The sequence below is a fragment of the Giraffa tippelskirchi genome, chromosome 13, assembly GCF_054371585.1.
Source record: "Giraffa tippelskirchi isolate mGirTip1 chromosome 13, T2T-mGirTip1v1.2.pri, whole genome shotgun sequence".
NCBI classification, from domain to species: Eukaryota; Metazoa; Chordata; class Mammalia; order Artiodactyla; family Giraffidae; genus Giraffa; species Giraffa tippelskirchi.
In genome coordinates this window covers 93,190,162-93,211,615 of record NC_137287.1, presented here as the reverse complement: position 1 = coordinate 93,211,615, position 21,454 = coordinate 93,190,162, and positions in this window count along the sequence as shown.

Here is a 21,454-nt window from a genome sequence, read left to right as displayed (position 1 = left end):
TAAGGGAATGAGAGAGGAACAGTTTCTTATTAATATTTGCATGAGTTTTTCCTCCCATTTCTACATTTTTTTTATCTAATCAGGAATTTATAAATCTCCCTAAGTGGGTTTCTAGTTGATAGACACCCAATTTATCATATTAACCTTAAAAATTATACTTTGGAAAATTCTATACCATCAGAATTCTTTGTGTTCTATTGTCCCTGGTAGGGCATATAATTCTTAAAATTTGAATTAGTTACTTTGGTAGAGTTCATAGGATAAGGCCCAGACTCAGAGGGACAACCTCCCAAGTTTACAAAATTTACAGAGTGTCACTCTATGGAATTGTCCTTCAATCTCTAGTTCTCCTTTCAATAAATTCTGAGCATGAGTCTTGATCTAATAAATAGCATTAGAAACCAGCAAGTTATGGATTAGCCATTGGCTTTAAGCCATTTTGACTAATAAACATATTGTACAGAGTATTCTAAGACTTTTCACATCCTTGACTCCTGCATATGGGAAGCACCTGTGGGCAAAGCCATAACTGTAGCATCAGGTCCTTTGACCCTCCTTCAGAGCCTTTATTCCACCGACTCTGGAAAAGAGTTACCTCCTAACAGAGTCAAATTGTCCATTAAATGGCATAAAATAGGGTGATTTCTTTTCTTCTATGCTTTTAAACTATTGACATTTCTTTTAAAAGTGCATAACTGCTTTCGTGCTATAAGAGAAAGCAACTTCCCTACCCACCTCCATCCTGTGAATACAACACAATCCTGACATGGTAAAGCAGTGACTTGAAGAAACAGTTAAGCCCATGACTCTTCATGAGTTTTTTCATAAGGGAAACTGCCTCATTCATAATATGCAAACAACATAGTGATTCAGGGGCAAACCCACAACAAGAGATGTTTTAGCATATATTGTTCCAAAAAGGGTTAAATTTAAATTGTTGTCTTTTAGCAGGCTAATGATGTAAATCACCAAGGAAAAAGAAGAAAAAAATCTCCAAGGGAGAGGCAAGTTTAGCATTTCTAAAACTTATTTGATAAACAACATTGAGGGAACAGAAAATCTGAAAACTCTCCCACCAAAAAACTAGAAATGTTGGCTAAACTGTAGCTGACATCTTTTTTAAAGGCAAAGTTAACCACAAGAGAAGGAAAAATTCACAGGGGTCAAAAATCATGAAGTAAATAAACATGACCTGGTACTGGGACTGCCCTAGCAGGGGTGGTGGTTGTGGGGGTGATGTTAGTGTTGGAAGCTGTGGCCTGAGGTAACCAGAGGGTGTGTGGTTTTTTGGCCACATAGCTATAGGATACAAGGTCTTGACTATACCAAGTTGGGAAATTGGAACCAAAACTATAAAATTCCCAATTATACACTCAGTGAAACAAAAAACCTACTCACTAGCACATGGGGAAAGCTTATCTGTCTTGGCCTGACCTGTGTGTTGATAACAGTAGTCTTCTTTGGGAAATCATAACCACAGGCCTGACTTTTACAAATCTAAGTTTGAACTTACATAAGCTTCATAGTCTCAAAAGGCCCCCAATCAAAAAATTCTCATAAAAATGTGAATGGGGCAGGAGGGTATACTAGTTAAAGGAAGCACAAAACTAAGTACTCTTGAAAATATTGTTGACTGGCATAAAAATCCCCATAAAGAAAGCCCACTTAAAGATTAATTCACAATTCAAAATTACAAAATACATAAGGAAACTATTCATCAGACAGCAGGATTATATTTGCCCTAATCCTTGAGGTAATATCAGATAAAAACTTTAAACTTTTAAAACACAAGAGAAGAGGGCACTTTTTCCCCCTTAGAATAATGTACTTTAGATTCATCTATGCTGCATGTATCAGCAGTTCAATCCTCTTTATTGGTATGTAGTATTTCATTTTATGAATATACAACACATTATTTATTCTTCTGTTAACAGACAGGTAGAGTATTTCTAGTTCTTGGCTGGCCCATGTTATCTTCTGATTATGATATATTCCTGAATTACTTTACTACTATAGTAATCTTTGGTAGAAATATTGGAATGAATGCCAGCAATATATTCCTCATGATTTTCCAAGATTTGTTCTTATGTCACCAAAAAGCAATGTATAATGTATTTCACCCCTGCAGGAAGCAGATGCTTGAGAAAACAGATACTGGAGCAGGGATTCCTGGGGTGAATCCCAGGTTTACCATTTGCCATGATTTGTACTTGAGCAAGTTATCTAACTTCTCTGTGCTTCATCTTTACAGTGGGTATATTAAGGGACATCCACATACATTAATGACATTCTAGACAATTCTAACCAACCCTCCTAATGAGGACAACTAGAAAAGCTGCTTTATATATATATATATATATATATATATATACACACACACACACATATATATATATATAAATGTATATAAACATATATACGTATACATACATGCATATATGTACATATGAAAGTGCTAATTGCTTGGTCGTATCCGACTCTTTGCGATCCCAAGGACTGTAGCCTGTCAGGCTACTCTGTTCATGGAATTCTCCAGGCAAGAATAATGGAGTGGGTAGCCATTCTCTTCTTCAGTTCAGTCCAGTCACTCAGTTGTACCCAACTCTTTGAGACCCCGTGGACTGCAGCACACCAGGCTTCCCTGTCCATCACCAACTCACAGAGCTTGCTCAAACTCATGTCCATCAAGTCGGTGATGCCATCCAACCATTTCATCCTCTGTCGTCCCCTTCTCCTCCTGCCTTCAATCTTTCCCAGCATCAGGGTCTTTTCCAATGAGTCAGTTCTTCACATCAGGTGGCCAAAGTAATGGAGCTCCAGCTTCAGCATCAGTCCTTCCAATGAATATTCCCTTCTTATATGTATGTAAATGTTAAGATAGTAAGATACATTTTTACATACATGCACACACATCTTACTTAAGAGCATCTGAGTTTATAAGATAACGAAGGATTACCAGGTCAGGATCTAGGGGATACAGAAAAGTCAAGAATGTGATCTGGTGTTAGGGGCAGCTTTCTACTGAAGACATTTGCTATTTCTAGAAGAGGAGATGGTGAGTGTGTTGAGAAGCTGAGTGATCTTTCTGAGAGCTTTGTCTCTCTGAGGAGTCAGAGACTAGCTAAGGACAGGATGGCCTGTGAAACCGCTTGGTTTGGGCTGGACCTCTGAAAGGACTCACAGTGGAAATGAAGACGAACCAGAAGTAGGCACAGCCTTGGTTTATCCAGTTCCTGCAAACAGAATGCCATGACCTAGAAGCAAATGCAAATTCTTGGAGGAAGAAATTGGTAATGACTGAGTTCTTAAGTTGAATGGTGGACTCTCTTGCATTTTTCACTTTGCTGTGAGGTAGAATTCCATGATCTAAATAAATCTTCTGTCTCTGTGGATTATTGCATTCAAAGGACCAAGATCTAGCAATCAAAAGTAAACTCTGATTTCCTTATATTCCTTTCCTTTTCTGCCCCTTTTAGTCCAAAGTGATCAATCCCCTCCTCCAAGCCAGCACTATTCCCTCCTTTTAATCGCTAGTCTATCCCTGAATAATGCTCTCTAGTATCCCCAAAGAGTGAGCATTAATCAATCTCACTCCACCTCCATTTTCCTGTCACCTACCACCTCTCCAATCTTAACCTTTCTGGAGAAAGACCCTTTCTCTACAGATCCTTTCTGATAGAGATACCCCATCTCAGCTCCTAAGTTTCTTTCACTGTACAATTAGGCCAATTAGTCCAGGAAAGTTATAAATACCAAAATGACATTGCCAGAATTTTGCTTGATTGAGAGGGGATGTGGGAGAGAGGCTATGAAAGGACATGTGTCAAAAGAAATTGTGCTGATTACACTTTCCATCTGCTGCCCCCAACTTCCCTAGATAATTCCAGGAAGATCAAAATCCCTGTTAGGGGTCTCTGTCGGGAGACACTATCAAACTCAACAGCTTCTGCCAACATTCGTCACTGGAGGCAGAGAATGGAAAAACTTGCTAATGGAATTTCTAGAGACATATCAGATTGAGTAACTAATCCCCCTGCCTTCCCAGAGAATCTCAAACCCTCTGTTCCAGTCTCCATTCTTCAAATAAGGAAATATCATTCATCTGACAAACCTCCTTGAGGTAGAGGCCCCACTGGATGCCCCTCTTCTCCATGGCAGATGGGGACAGAGGCCATACCTGTCTTCCAGGTCCAACCACACAGGCGGAGGGTAAGCCCTGCATGGACTCACCCCTGCTGGCTTCTTTCTAGTCTCCTCTTGTCAAAAACTATCGCACTGGAAGCATATTAGTGCCCAACCTGTGAGAAGAGCTGTCTTTGGGGATCCTGATTGGGATTTGGGCCCTATTTATGCTTCCCCGAGAAGATTTCACAAAAACATCTATTTCTGCTTAATTGACTATGCCAAAGTCTTTGACTGTATGGATCACAATAAACTGAGGAAAATTCTTCAAGAGATGGGAATACCAGACCACCTGACCTGCTTCTTGAGAAACCTGTATGCAGGTCAGGAAGCAACAGTTAGAACTGGACATGGAACAACAGACTGGTTCCAAATAGGAAAAGGAGTACGTCAAGGCTGTATATTGTCACCCTGCTTATTTAACTTATATGCAGAGTACATCATGAGAAATGCTGGGCTGGAAGAAGCACAAGCTGGAATCAGGGTTGCCAGGAGAAATATCAGTAACCTCAGATATGCAGATGACAACCACACTTATGGCAGAAAGTGAAGAAGAACTAAAGAGCCTCTTGATGAAAGTGATAGAGGACAGTGAAAAAGTTGGCTTAAAGCTCAACATTCAGAAAACTAAGATCATGGCATCCGGTCCCATCACTTCATGACAAATTGATGGGGAAACAGTGGAAACAGTGCCTGACTTTATTTTGGGGGGCTCCAAAATCACTGCTGATGGTGATTGCAGCCATGAAATTAAAAGACGCTTACTCCTTGGAAGGAAAGTTATGACAACCCTAGACAGCATATTAAAAAGCAGAGACATTACTTTGTCAACAAAGGTTGACAACAAAACGGTTTTTCCAGTAGTCGTGTGTGGATGTGAGAGTTGGACTATAAAGAAAGCTGAGTGCCGAAGAATTGATGCTTTTGAACTGTGATGTTGGAGAAGACTCTTGAGAGTCCCTTGGACTGCAAGGAGATCCAACCAGTCCAACCTAAATGAGATCAGTCCTGGGTGTTCATTGGAAGGACTGATGTTGAAGCTGAAACTCCATTACTTTGGCCACCTGATGTGAAGAGCTGACTCATTTGAAAAGACCCTGATGCTGGGAAAGATTGAGGGCAGGAAGAGAAGGGGATGACAGAGCATGAGATGGTTGGATGGCATCACCGACTCAATGGACACGAGTTTGGGTAAACTCTGGGAGTTGGTGATGGACAGGGAGGCCTGGCATGCTACGGTTCATGGGGTCACAAAGAGTCAGACACGAATGAGCGACTGAAGTGAGCTGAACTGAGAAGATTTCAATGAGAGTGAGTATCCCTTCTGGATAGGAACTTTCAGTTCCCTACTTCTGCTCCAGGCCTCTGGCATGAGCCCCACTAGGTGATCCTACAGGCTGTTAATATGCAATCTTTATCCTCCTCAGCCTAAGTCTCCTTCACCAGTAGTGAGGATTCATGAAGTTCTTGCTTCAAGATTAAAATCAACAGATTGTGGCTCCCTCACCTAATTTCTCCAACCAGAAGGTTTGCCAAGCCTCATTCCATCACCCCTTGCAGATGGGCCACCTTGGACATGCTTTCTGCCACTTGTGGGCATAGCCTCTCAAGACCATTCAAAGCATTAATTGCAGCTTTTATAGCTTTGACTTCCTAAGTCAGCCCTGGTGTCAGATGTCAGATGCTATAGCATCCCACTGTTTCTGTGTCTGTGCATATTTGCATCATTTTAGTAGAATCATCAAATTACAACTCGATGTTTTTTATTTGACCCTTCCTTGGCATGGTATTTCCCACAGATTTCTCAAGTTTCTGGGAGTAATTATTTTGTTCCAGTGGCTCAAAAGTCTGAAGTTGAATTCTGCAGCAGCAGCCAGATCCCCCAGAATAAATCTGTTCACCACCAGTGAGTAGGGTAGCAGCTTTCACCTGCTCCAAGCAGGACTGACATAGGCCTTCTTCTCTGTTGTGGAAGGAATATAATTTATTAAAAAGTTAGATGGTCATTGATGCTGTCTTTAAACTAATGCTCATTTTGTAATTTCACAAGAGAAGCTTTTCTTTTAAAGACAGTCTTGATTTAACTCATTATATTTGCTTCATAATTCTGATTTCCAAATTGGAACTGCTTTTCCTTCTTCCCCTTCCTTACAATTTCCATTTCAGCAAAGCCTCAACCACTTTGCTCTGGCTTTCTAGAATTATTTCAAGAACATACTCCTTAGTTCTCACTTTATTTCATTGTTCAAGAGTCTGACCTCTGTATCAAAATGTACTGTTGACTCAGGTGATATGTTGTTATTGTGTTGTTACTCACTCAGTTGTGTACAAGTCTTTGCCACCCCATGGGCTGTAACCTGCCAGACTCCTCTATCCATGGGATTTCCAAGGCAAGAATATGGGTGTGAGTTACCTTTTCCTTCTCCAGGGGATCTTCCTGACCCAGGGATAGAATCCTGTGTCTTCTACATTGGCAGTTGGATTCTTTACCATCTGAGCCACCAGGAAGCTGCAGGTGATAATTTAATTCAAAAGCACAGTTGGATGTCACATCACAAATCCAAAGATTTGGCAATTCACTTCCAAAGTGTAACCATCTAAACGTAGTGGTTCAGTCTTTCCAGCAGCCAACACAGCTCAACCTAGGAACCAGAAACGTAAATGATTAACTTCATCTCTGGAAAAGTACTAGTTCAGTTTAGTCACTTAGTTGTGTCCAACTTTTTGTGACCCTATGGAATGCATGATGCCAGGCTCTAGGTGAGTGATCACATCTTCATTTGTTATCTGGGTAACTGAGATCTTTTTTGTGTAGTTATCTGGGTCATTGAGATCTTTTTTGTATAGTTCTTCTGTGTATTCCTACCATCTCTTTTTGATATCTTCTGCTTCTGTTAGGTCCATACCATTTTTGTCCTTATTGTGCCCATCTTTGCATGAAAGTTTCCCTTGGTATCTCTAATTTTCTTGAAGAGATCTCTAGTCTTTCCCATTCTATTGTTTTTCTCTATTTCTTTCATTGACCACTTACGAAGGCTTTCTTATGTCTCCTTTATATTCTTTGGAACTCCGTATTCAAATGAGCATATCGTTTCTTTCCTCCTTTGCCTTTAGCTTTTTTTCTTTTCTCAGCTATTTGTAAGGCCTCCTCAGACAACCATTTTGCCTTCTTGGATTTCTTTTTCTTGGGGATGTTTTTGATCACCACCTCCTGTACAATGTTCTGAACTTGTGTCCACAGTTCTTGAGGCACTCTGTCTATCAAATCTAATCCTTGAATCTATTTGTCACTTCCACTATATAATTGTAAGGAATTTGATTTAGGTCATAACTGAATGGTCTAGTGGTTTTCCCTGCTTCTTTCAATTTGAGTCTGAATTTGGCAATAAGGAGTTCATGATGTGAGCCTCAGTCAACTCCCAGTCTTGTTTTTGCTGATTGTATAGAGCTTCTCCATGTTTGGCTGCAAAGAATATAATCAGTCTGATATTGGTACTGACCATCTAGTGATGTCCATGTGCTGAGTCTTCTCTTGTGTTGTTGGAAGAGAGTGCTATGACCAGTGCATTCTCTTGGCAAAACTCCGCTAGCCTTTGCCCTGATTCATTTTGTACTCCCAGGCCATCCTTGCCTGTTATTCTGGGTATCTCTTGACTTCCTTCTTTTGCATTCCAGTCCCCTATGTTGAAAAGGACGTCTGTTTTTGGTGTTTATTCTAGAAGGTCTAAAAGAGAATACTAAGTACTAAGGAGAGTCCAATTCATTCCGCAGTAACATTTCTCCAAAGCTCCACCTCATATTTTTTCTTCTTCTACCCTCTCATATGTAGGTGCATGGGCTACCCTTCAACCTCCTCCTAATTTTCATGCTCTCTTCTTTTCCCTACAATATTATCCTAGACTCTTTCTGCATAAGCTCTTGATTTTTCCACTTTCTTTCATGTCCCACTTTCTCCTGCTTTTATAAACAAACCTCCTCTTTTTCTTTCAAAAACTTTTTATCTTTAATTTTTTTTTTTGCCCCCTCTATGACTGCTCTGAATATATGTAATAAAGTCTATGGGGTAGAAGAAGGACAAAGGAAGAAATGAGAGACAGCTATGCTATTGCTTCCTCAGGGGAAACATCAAATACTTACAAATTAATATATCATCCCTGTCACATTACAAAGAAATAACAATAAATTCTTCCAATAAAATTTGTTGCTTCTTTGGACCATATTTTTGACTATCACCTCTCTCCCTATTTCTATTTTGTCTCTGTCAACACTTCGAGTCTTCAGCCTAAAATTAGAAACAAAACAATTGTGCTTCTTTCCCCAACATTACTTATAGGAAATTTCACATCTGACTGAAAGATGTTACAATGAGTTCCCAAGTTAGTGATATTAATTCCAGTCAGAGTTTCCTGTTTGATTGGAAGTAAATGAGCCTTGTGTGTGTAGAAAAAGAAAGTCTCACATCTGCTGCTCAGCTAGGAAGAATTTTCCTTCTTCCTTCCTTCCACAGCACCACTATAAGTTCCCAACAAAACATGTGCAATGGCTAATACTGTTTGTTTGCTTTTCCATATGGAATTTAATTTTATATGTAAAACTCTTGTCAGAGGGTTATATTTCTCTTAGCATTATAACTTAGACAACTCAAGAACACAGTCTGTCCATTAAAAAAAAGAGCATCATTAAGTAGTTCTTTTTGGAAAAATAGCTAATACAAACAGGAAATTAGAATTTATCATGAAAGTTTCAAAAATATGGGCAGATTTTTCAGAAAAACCACTCACCTAGTTTAGGTAAAATTCAGTAGACTCTTGATGTAACTCAGTGAACCCAGAAAGATGGGGATTTCTGGTAAAAGTTTCTAAAACATGAATTGTGGCATCATTTGAAAAAAATAAAACACTCAGACCAAAATACTGAGATATGTTTCAATTTACAGTAACAGTCATGAAATAATTTGTGAAGTCTTCTCAAATCTGATTTCTGAACCAACTCTTCTTGGAAACAAACTTAAGTAGAAGATTCACAGATATATTACATATGTGGCATAAGGAATTTAAAATTTGCAAAACTGTTGTCATAATTTACCTTTAGATTTGAAACTATTATCTTTTTAAGGATGAAAAATTAATAGTTTGAGTTTTTCTGTTATAAAATCCAATTATATTTTACTCTTTTACAATTTTCTGCAAGTTTAATACCTATTGTGGATACTGTCTAGAAAATATGTTTTGTGTGAATTCTTAGAGTACCTTGAGAGGTTCTAGTTATATCCCATTGTTCTGTAGAACCAGCCTGTGAGGTGGTATAAGTACTATTTTCAGAATCAGAAACTTCAGTTTTTAGCCTGACTCAGTTTCTAGCCTACTTGTGTGATGCTATGCCAATGATTTAACACTTCTAGGGGAGAATCCAGACTGTCTGCACAACTTATTTTCTATATTAGCATTATTGTATTATTCTGTTGTTTCATCAATTTAACTTTACCTAGAAACACTTGCCCAGAACTTTTAAAACTTACAGGTAACTTTATAATAGGTTATTTCCAGAAACATTCTAAAAGCTCCATCAGACTTGTCACTAGAGGGTATCAAATGTAGTTTACAAGTCTTTTTGGCTAACTGTGTTTGCTGATCCTAAACTCTTGTTTCCTGATTCTTAGCTAGTCCTAACCAAGTCTTCCCTCCCATGTGAAAAAAGCAAAACAAACAAGCAAAAAGAAAAAAACCTTAAAGGAGATTTTCAAATTTCAACCAATATCACAATTTTACCTCTCCCTTTCCAGATGTTTTTGGACTGGCGAGGCAGTTCTCGCCTCTCTGCCTGACCACAGTGGGTGATAACCTCAGCTTTGTCTTAACAATAGGCTGTTTTAGGGATGCTCTAAATATTACAGATAATATTATGGATAATAATCTAGAACACCACCCTAGAACAATTTTCAGAATCTTTGCATGAGGTAGGTTGCATGGGGATGCAACTTGTGCAGTGGTACAGGGACCCGTACTTAGAAGGGCCGAAAGCTTGGTTTAAATGCTGCACTGTTGCTGTTTCAAAATACTTAATAATTTATGAATAAGGGGCTCTGTACATCAGGTACCTGATCCTGTCTTTGGGAGAAATCCATGAGTATTTTAAACCTCTTTGAATGATTTTAATATACAACCACGGAGAAGGAATACAAGGCTAGGACTTATTTTTGGACTAAAACTACAATGATATTTAAACAATTGGCATTTACTGAGTGACTATATCTAGTGCTTTGTATGTACTATCTTATTAATCTAACAGGTTAGATTCGAACTCAAGAAGTCTTATTTTATAGCTTGTGTTCTCATTGATTATACTGCCTCTATAAGCAATTTATTCATTAAGCAAATATCTGTTAAATCTATCTACGTTAGTTTCCTATTACTGCTATAACAAATTCCTACAATTGTGTGAGCTTAAAACAATACAAACACATTTTCTTACAGTTCCGGGAATCAGAAGCTCAAAATGGGTCCCATGGGGCTGACATCAAGATGCAGGACTGTTTCCATCTGGAGACTTCAGGAGAGAATCTCTTTGCTTGCTTCATCCAGCTTCAAGAATCTGCCAGCATTCTTTGGCTCCTGGCCAAAGATCATGGCATCTGGTCCCATCACTTCATGGCAAATAGATGGGGAAACAATGGAAACAATGACAGATTTTATTTTCTTGGGCTCCAAAATCACTGCAGATGGTGACTGCAGCCATGAAATTAAAAGACGCTTGCTCCTTGGAAGAAAAGCTGAGACTAACTTAGCATATTAAAAAGCAGAGACATTACTTTGCCCCCAAAGGTCCGTCTTGTCAAAGCTATGGTTTTTCCAGGAGTCATGTATGGATGTGAGAGTTGGACCATAAAGAAAGCTGAGCACCGAAGAATTGATGCTTTAGAACTGTGGTATTGGAGAATACTCTTGTGAGTCCCTTGGATTGCAAGAAGATTCAACCAGTCAATCTTAACGGAAATCAGTCCTGAATATTCATTGGAATGACTGATACTGAAGCTGAAGCTCCACTACTTTGGCCACCTGCTGAGAAGAATGGACTCGTTGGAAAAGGCCCTGTGCTGGGAAAGATTGAAGGCAGGAGGAGAAGGGGACAACAGAGGATGAGATAGCTGAATGGCATCAAAGACTCAATGGACTTGAGTTTGAGCAAGCTCCGGGAGTTGATGATGGAAAGGGCTTCCCTGACAGCTCAGTTGGTAAAGAATCCACCTGCAATTCAGGAAACCCCGGTTTGATTCCTGGGTTGGGAAGATCTGCTGGAAAAGAGATAGGCTACCCACTTCAGTATTTTTGGGCTTCCCTTGTGGGTCTGCTGGTAAAGAATCTGCCTTCAATGAGGGAGATCTGGGTTCGATCCCTAGGTTGGGAAGATCCCCTGGAGAAGAGAAAGGCTGCCCTTTCCAGTATTCTGGCCTGGAGAATTCCATGGACTATATAGTCCATGGGGTGGCAAAGAGTTGGACAAGACTGAGTGACTGAACTGAACATATAACTCTGATCTCTACTTTTGTCTTCACCACACCACCTTCTCCCCTATTAACTTCTCATAAAATCCTTTGTGATTACACTTAGGACTCACCCAGATAATCCATTATAATCTCCTCCTTTTTAAGATCCTTAATTTAATCACATTTGTAAAGTCCCTTTGCTGTTTGAAGTAGTATATTCACAGGTTCCAGAGAATAAAATGTGGACACCTTTATTCCACATTTTATTGGAGGAGGGAGGAAGTTATTGAGCCTACCACAGCATCTCATAAGGAAAGGGTCCCCAGCCTCTGGGCTGTGGAGCAGTACCTCTTGTCAGATCAGCAGCAGCATTGGATTATAAACAAAGTGCACAATAAATATAATGTGCTTGAGTCATCCCAAAACCATTGTCCTGTTTCTACTCCATGGAAAAACTGTCTTCCACGAAACTGGTCCCTGGTGCCAAAAAGTTGGGAACTGCTACTATTAGATACACTCAGCTCTGGACATTGGAGATTCAGCATGAAAAAGAGAGATGAACCTGTTACTTCAAGGAGTTTACATTACACCAGTACTTTTTAGAAAATGGTGAAAGATTTAATTTCAGATTTTCATGAGTTACATGAAGAAAATAAAGTAGGATAAGAGGCAGGGTTAGGGAAGGAGGATGCAGTAGGGGTGTCAAAGGAGCCCTCTGTGACAAAGTGCCATTTGAACTGTTTTTTTGAATAAGGACCAAGCTATAGAAAAATCTAAGAGTTTCTTGGAGAAGAAAGAACAATGATAAAGTCTCTGAAACCAGAATAAGTTTGATACCTTCAAGCAAAAATAAGGGGAGAATTGTTGTAGACAAAGCATAGAGTGTATGTGATGGGAAGGGCAGATTATGTAACATCTTGAAAGGCCACCTGGTAAGAAGTAAAGATTTTATTAAAAGTGTGATGACAAGTCATTGAACGGTTGAAAACAAAGGAGAGACATGATCTGACTTAAGTTTTAAAGTTCATCTTGTGATAACCAGTTCAAGTGAGTGAGGATCGTGACTTTGACCATAGTGATTGAAATACAGGTGTTGACGAGTGATGAGAATTGGGATATAACTTAATATTAAGTCAACAGAAATTGCTACTGGATTGGATATGGAGGTCAAAGGGAAAGAGAATAATTAGTAATGTTTCCTAGGTTTTGGCCTGAGCACCTGGGTGAATGATATATGAAAGATGAAATTTCTAGATTAAGCTACTGGTAGGATGGACATGAGTTTGAGAAAGCTCTGGGAGTTGGTGATGGACAGGGAAGCCTGGTGTGCTGCAGTCCATGGGGTCACAAAGAATAGGACATGACTGAGTGACTGAAATGAGCTGTTAGGAGTAGAGGGCGGTGGAGGGTGAGATGGTTGGATAGCATCAGTGACTCAGTGGACATGAATTTGAACTAACTCTGGGAGATAAGAGAAGGACAGGGAAGCCTGGCATGCTGTAGTCCATGGGGTCACAAAGAGTCAGACACTTAGCAGTTAAACAACAACAAAAATGGACTGATTAATTGTGCTCCCCCCCAAAAAAAACTCTTATGTTGAAGCCATAGCCCTTAATGTATTTGGAGATAAAGCCTGTAAGGTGATAAGATTAGATGAAGTCATAAGGGTGGAGCACCAATCTGATAGACGGTGCTGTAGATAGGTTGTCTGTATAAGATGAAGAGATACCAGAATAAGTTCCATTCTCTCTTTCCTTCATGTGAGGCCACAGTAAGGAGCATGAGATGAAGGTGCAAATGGAAGTAATACTGGTGTTTCTACAAGATGGAAAGGGAAGTTTATTGATTTTCTATGGACAGGACTGAATTTGCTTATCTATAGTCAAGAATAATTTTACATTTCCTTCAGTTGTTTACAACCTATATAGTTGAAAAATAGTTCAAGGACAGTGAGAGACTATAATCAGATAACCTGGAAAACTGTCATCTAGAGATTCATAATTTTTCATTGAAGCACATATTTTTTCCACATAAATTTCTATCAAAGTATATCTATTAGTGATCCATGGAATCCACTTTGGGAATTGACTTTAGAATCTGCTGCCTTTCTGTGAGTGTGCTGATCATGGGAAATATAAAAAGGCAGATTACTAAATAGCTTTTGTGTCTCTTTAACTGAACTTGAGTTCCAGGTACTGCTCTTTTTATATGTATCCAAACACTTTGAGAGCTTACATATCCTCTGTCGGCAGGAATTATTTAATATTATCAGACATTGATTTTTGGAGCAGCAGGTAGTGACTCCAGACTTGAAAATTAAAAAACAAACAAGCAAACAAAAAACACATTCTATTTCTGCTAAGAAATACTGGCCACAATGCCCACATCACCATAATTTTAAGTGCATCATTTTATATTTCCTGTGCTTTTTGAATCTGGCTATTCTTTGAAAAATTTTGTTTGCTGAACATTGAAAATGATGCCATCTCCTTTCCGGAAAATGTTGATGTCTATCAATACTGAAATCTCTTTAACAGACACTTTCCTTGTACTGAAAGTTGAAGGGGCAGACTAATTTGTATGATCCATATCCACATGATTTCTGAAAAACCCTATTAAGTTAAAAAACCTGAGAATTATGAAGCTGACCAGGATCTCAATATTCTCTAACTGAAATAAAGAGATGAATGTGGGTACTAAGAGAAGACAAAGGTAGAGAGGATGGGCTGAGGACTTGTGGAAAAACATCAGAGGCTAATTTATTATTATTTTCAGAAGTGACCTGAGAATTCAAAGGGGACAGTTTTTGAAAGCCAATTGATGTGAAGAAGGTTAAGATGGATTTCTCCAATTGTCATTCTGATGCAAATTCATCATGTTTATTTCAACAATTCCAATTGTTTTTTGCTATTTTTCTCTCTGTCAGACAAGGCCTGCAAACAATTGGCTTCTTAAACACACATGCATTCAACTTTTAGGAGTTAGTTCACAGTGGGTAAAGCACGGGTTAGAAAAGAAGTGGACTACAAGGTTTCATTACATTATCTCATTCTAACTTAGAGAGAAGGCCAGCCATGAAAAAACTATTGTGACTTGTCTTTTTACTCAAGAGGCTGCCCATCATTGGGGCTTGACAGAGATGTGAACTATTGAACACCTAAAAAAATCTTCTGCTTTTATTTTCTGTAATGAGCTGACTGGTAGAATTCACTCAGGTGCTACACAGTAACTGAAAGCAGCCTTCGTTTTCCTGATTATAAAGAGGTTATTTGCAGGAGGTAACGCAGGTGGCGCAGTGATAACTAATCTGCCAATGCAGGAGACACAGGAGACGGGGTTGGGGGGGTGTTCAATCTCTGGGTCAGGAAAATCCCCTGGAGGAGGAAATGGCAACCCACTCCAGTATTCTTTTCTTGCCTGGAGAATTCCATGGACAGGAGCCTGGAAGGCTGTAGTCCATTTCGCAAAGAGTCAGACACAACTGAGCAACTGAGTAAGTAGCACGCGTAGAACCTGGAGAACATTCTGTTGTTGTTTACTATTGGGGAGAGAGCTGGGATAGTAAAAGTCTCCTTTAATAGGCTGAAAGAGACTTTCTTTGAGTCTGATAATTGCCAGAAGGGTTCATTAAGAGACAAGAGCTCTCACTCAGGCCAAAAATTGCATCAGTACTACTATGCCTCAACAGTGAGGGGTAATGTCCGCCTGGGTGCTGAGGTTCAGAATCAGAATGTATGTTCTTTATCTATTTTCTTGTACAGAGCAGAAGGTTTCTTCTGTTGAGATTTCAGCAAGCAGAGTGACTGGTTCTGTGGTTGATTACATATTTTCTCTGTTTCCAATCTAAGAAACTACAAGGTTCTCCAGTTTGGGGGCATCTGGGTTAAAAATAGCAGTTTATAAGGAAACTGGAGAGGAATCAATCATTCTACTCTTGTGGCATCAGAAAGTATAGTTAGGCACTATGAATATTCTCCTATCAATAGTTTCTGTCCTCCCTCATTGATCGTGTTTGAATAGGTTGGAAATTTTCAGTTGGTAAGACCCAAAACAGAATTTTCTTATGGGATTTTTTTCAATCATCAGTATCAGAATTACAGAACATACACAACATACACACCCTTATCTTCATCCCAAAAAAATTTATAGAGAAAAAACCAAAACAGCCAGAACAAATATTTTAGTGAAAGCTTCTGGAATTGTACTCAGTGAGACCAATCTCAATGAATTCTAATAATCTCTATTCATTAGACTTTGTATTAGATTACATTTAATTATCAGGTAATTATAACTATAATTTCATATATCTGTATAAATACAAAATATTATATGTACATATGTAGCATATGTGTGAATATGTGTATATATAATATGTTATATATCTTATTACCTTATTAAATCCTTTCCTGGGCATTCCAATGAACTGAGTTCTGGGCCAATAAGGAGCTATGTTTGGATGCTAATGAAACATATCCTAAATATTAAAAAAAATCTTCAATATTGATAGAATAAAGGGTTATGCTGAATTATATGAAAGAAGTTGGTAGGGGCTGGTTGTTTAGAGTTGGTAGGGTCGCTTTGCAAGCCTCAGAAGCCAGGCTCAGAACTCAGAATCCTTGGCACTTTCTGTCTTGCCATGTTTAGCCAGAATCATCAAGAAAAAAAGACAGATGAACCAAGAAAATAAAATCAGAAATGAAAAAGGAAAAGTTACAAACAACACAGAAATAAAAATCATGACATTTATTTGGTCAATTAATCTACAACAGAAGAGGCAGGAATATACAATGGAGAAAAGGAGCCTCTTCAGTAAATGGTGTTGGGGAAACCTGGATATCTGCATGCAAAAGAATCAAACTGGACTACTCTCTCATATTAAAAAAAAAATCCTCAAAATAGATTTAAGACTTAAATATAAGACTTGAAACCATAAAATTTCTAGTAGAAAATATTGTCAGTATACTCCCTGACATAAGTCTTAGCAATGTTTTCTTGGCTATGTCTCCCCAAGCAAGGAGAACAAAAGCAAAAATAAACAAAAGAAACTACATCAAACTAAAAAGCTTTTGTACAGCTAGGAAAAATATCAACTAAATAAAAAGGTCACTCATTGAATGGGAAAAGGTATAAGCAAATGACATATCTGATAAGGAGTTTGATTTCCAAATACACATGTAACTCTTACATTTAAACACACACACAAAAATCTCCCCAAACAACTCTATTAAAAAAGGGCAGAAGATCTAAAAAACCTTTTTTTTCCCTCAAAGCTGACATACAGATGGCTAACAGGCACATGAAAAGATACTCTACATCACTAATCATCAGGGAAATGCAAATCAAAACCAAAATGAGATATCTCTTCGCACTTGTCAGGATGGTTATCGTCAAAAAGACAATAAATAACAACTGTTTGTGAGAATGTGGAGAAAAGGGAGCCCTCATGCACTGTTGATGAGAATGTAAATTGGAAAACAGTATGGAAGTTTCTTGGGCTTCCCAGGTGGCACTAGTGGTAAAGGGCCTTCATGCCAATGCAGGAGACTTTAGAGATGCAGGTTTGATTCCTGGGTCAGGAAGATCCCCTGGAGGAGGGCACAGAAACCCACTCCTGTATTCTTGCCAGGAGAATCCCATGGACAGAGGAGCCTAGCGGGCTACAGTCCATAAGGTTGCAAAGAGTCAGACATGACTTAAGCAACTTAGCACAGTAAATGGAAGTTTCTCAAAAAATTAAAAATGAAACTACCATGAGAGCCAGCAATGCCACTGCTGGGTACTTAGCTGAAGAGAATGAAAATGCAAATTTGAAAAGATACACGAACATCTATGTTCACTGCAGCATTATTTACAACAGGGAAGATATGGGCTCAATCTAACTACCAATGGATAGACTAATGGTAAAGAAGATGGGATATATGCACATAATTACTCAGCCATAAATATAGTGAAATGTTGCCATTTGCAACAACATGGATGGATCTAAAAAGAACCTTGCTTTAACTTGGGACATGTGAAACCTGAGATGCAAAACAAGGAACAAACGTAAAACAAAAAAAGGGTCATAGATACCAAGAACAAATATTGGTTTCATCCATCTCAGTAGAACCGATTCAAATGTATCTTTTTAATGGCTGAGTAATATTCCATTGTGTATATGTACCACAGCTTCCTTATCCATTCGCCTGCTGATGGACATCTAGGTTGCTCCATTATACAGAGTGAAGTAAGCCAGAAAGAAAAACAACAATACAGTATACTAATGCATATATATGGAATTTGAAAGATGGTAACGATAACCCTATATGCGAGACAGAATAAGAGACACAGATGCATAGAACAATTTTATGGACTCTGAGGGAGAAGGTGAGGGTGGGACGTTCTGGGAGAATAGCATTGAAACATGTATATTATCATATGTGAAACAGAACACCATTCCATGTTCGATGCATGAGACAAGGGCTCAGGGCCGGGGCAATGGGATGACCCAGAGGGATGGGATGGGGAGGGAGGTGGGTGGGGGGTCCAGGAAGGGGAACACATGTAAACCCATGGCTGATTCATGTCAATGTATGGCAAAAACTATTACAATATTGTAAAGTAATTAGCCCCCAACTAAAATAAATAAATTTATAAAAATAAATAAATAAATAAAATAAAATAAAATGTTTTTCTCTTAGGGAAAAAAAAAAAAAAAAAAAGAACAAATATTGGTTGCCAGAAGAGAGAGGAGGTGAAGCAGATGAGGGAAACAGGTGAAAGAAATCAAGAGGTACAAACTTCCATTTACAAAATAAATGAGTCATAAGGATGAAATATAGAGTGGAGAATATAGTCAATAATAATGTTTGGGTGATGAACAAAATAAGGGGCTTCATTTATTATTTCCATCTCTCCTCATTACACTTGGAACCAATATTTTAAAGAAGTGACCACCACAAAAAATTGTCTTTTATAAGTAATATTGTTTTCTAATTTTGCCTTAGCCTAAGATATTTATAATTTTTGATCAGCAGTTTTACATGATAATATATATCAAGATAATATATTATGCATAAGAATATATGATTACATTACATATCAGTATGATATGTTAAGCAGATGTATTTACAGTGAAAATCAGAGACTATATTATTGTAGCTTGCAAAGCCTAAAGTTGGCTAAATGCATGCTTTCCATTAAAATTTTTAAAAACCAAGAATCAATCATCTCACAACTAAAACAGGTGTTGGCCTGAAAACTTGCAGTGAACTATTCACTACAACTGGTCCCTAAACAGATGAAAGAAATGCCATTCCTGCCAAACTATTCCCTCATTTGTAATAAGATAGAAGTTAAACATTTTTTTTCCATCCTATGCTATCCTTTGTGAATGGGCAACTACCTTTACTTATCACAATGAATATTTCAGAAATATTGAGTTGAGTATCATTTTTGAGTTGAAGCAATAAAATATAAAAAAGCATTTTACAGTTCTTAAAAAAAAATGAGCCACTATTCTTTTTTAAAAAAATCTATCACTATTACCACTAGCCACAAAAATAGAGAGGAGAGATGGAGATTCATTCAGTCTACTCCTTTCTCAAGATCATTTGCTTTAAATAAATTTGCATGGTGTCCACACATATTTCTCACAAAAACATTCTTTTATTTTAGCAGTTTCCAAAAGCCATCAGCGCCAACAACTTTCTAGTTTTCAAATATGTTCACAGGAGTTTTTCATTTGACATGTACCTAGATATGTCTTTTAGCCTTTAGTTGTTGGGACTCATTTATAAGGAACGTGCTATTAATATTCATCTATAACATTCATAAGATAATCAAATAATCAGATAAACACACGTAGGAAGACTATATGCATCTCTGTCTCATGTGCTTAGACAAGGCACTGCAAAATAAGACTCTATTCCAGGATGTGCATCCAAGTGCAGCAATTTTCTTTTAGCATCATATTTTAGACTGAGCTATCATTCCTGTTTGGTTCAAATTATCTACTTGAAGAAACTGTCTTGTTTTAAACATCCTCAGCTTTTCCTCTTAGTACAAGAAAGTGAAGTCGCTCAGTCATGTCCAACTCTTTGTGACCCCAGAGATTGTACCTACCAGGCTCCTCCGTCCATGGGATTTTCCAGGCAAGAGTACTGGAGTGGGTTGCCATTTCCTTCTCCAGAGGATCTTCCCAACCCAGGAATCGAACCCGGGTCTCCCACATTGTAGGCAGATGCTTTACCGTCTGAGCCACCAGGGAAGCCTATAATTTAAATAAAAGTACACTGTTTAAGGGGCTTCCCTAGTAGCTCAGTTGGTAAAGAATCTGCCTGTAATTCAGGAGACCTGGGTTTGATCTCTGGGTTGGGAAGATCCCCTGGAGAAGGAAATGGCAGTCCACTCCAGTACTCTTGCCTGGAGAATTCCATGGACAGAGGAGCGAGACAGGCTGCAGTTCATGGTATCGCAGAGTTGGACACGACTGTGCTACTAACTTTCACTTTCACTCTGTTTAAGGGCATTTCAGTTCTGATTATTAATCTCTAAAATCAGAGAGCTGACATCTCACTACTAGCCAGTCTCCTCTGGCTCACTGTTTCCGAGTACAACTGTGTTTTAAGAATAGCCCATTCTGGAGCTTGTTGGCTTATCCTTCAGCACACGGCTTACAGAGAGCATAATTTCCAGCCCTTATTATGCATCTGCTTTCATCATTAGCCTTGGGGTATCTTCACTTGTAGCAGTAGCAATATTGTGGAATAAAGTTTGTTTTCTGTTAATCAAAAGAACAATTTTAGGTGCTAGTGGTATACGCATAGTATGAATTCTGTCTTAAAGAATATGATTAAGTGAATGGAGAGATGGGCTAGTCAATAAATGATGGTGAGACAATTGGTTAGTTATTTAAAAACTAAATTAATTCCTACCTAAGGAATTATATACAATTATGTGTTATATAGTATAATAAATACTGAACCAAAGCCAAAAGTAAGCATTTGTGAACTTTGGGGATAAATCTATGTATCAGTTCAGTTCAGTTCAGTTGCTCAGTTGTGTCCGACTCTTTTCGACCCCATGAACTGCAGCAAGCCAGGCCTCGCTGTCCATCACCAACTCCTGGAGTTTACCCAAACTCATGTCCATCGAGTCGGTGATGCCATCCAGCCATCTCATCCTCTGTCGTCCCCCTCTCCTCCTGCCCCCAATCCTTCCCAGCATCAGAGTCTTTTCCAATGAGTCAACTCTTAGGATGAGCTGGCCAAAGTATTGGAGTTTCAGCTTCAACATCAGTCCTTCCAATGAACACCCAGGACTGATCTCCTTTAAGATGGACTGGTTGGATCTCCTTGCAGTCCAAGGGACTCTCAAGAGTCTTCTCCAACACCACATTTCAAAAGCATCAATTCTTTGGCGCTCAGCTTTCTTCACAGTCCAACTCTCACATCCATACATGACCACTGGAAAAACCATAGCCTTGATTAGATGGACCTTTGTTGGCCAAGTTATGTCTCTGCTTTTTAATATGCTATCTAGGTTGGTCATAATTTTCCTTCCAAGGAGTAAGTGTCTTTTAATTTCATGGCTGCAGTCACCATCTGCAGTGATTTTGGAGCCCCCAAAATTAAAGTCTGGCACTGTTTCCACTGTTTCCCCATCTATTTGCCATGAAGTGATGGGACCAGATGCCATGATTTTCGTTTTCTGAATGTTGAGCTTTAAGCCAATTTTTTTACTCTCCTCTTTCACTTTCATCAAGAGGCTTTTTAGTTCCTCTTCACTTTCTGCCATAAGGGTGGTGTC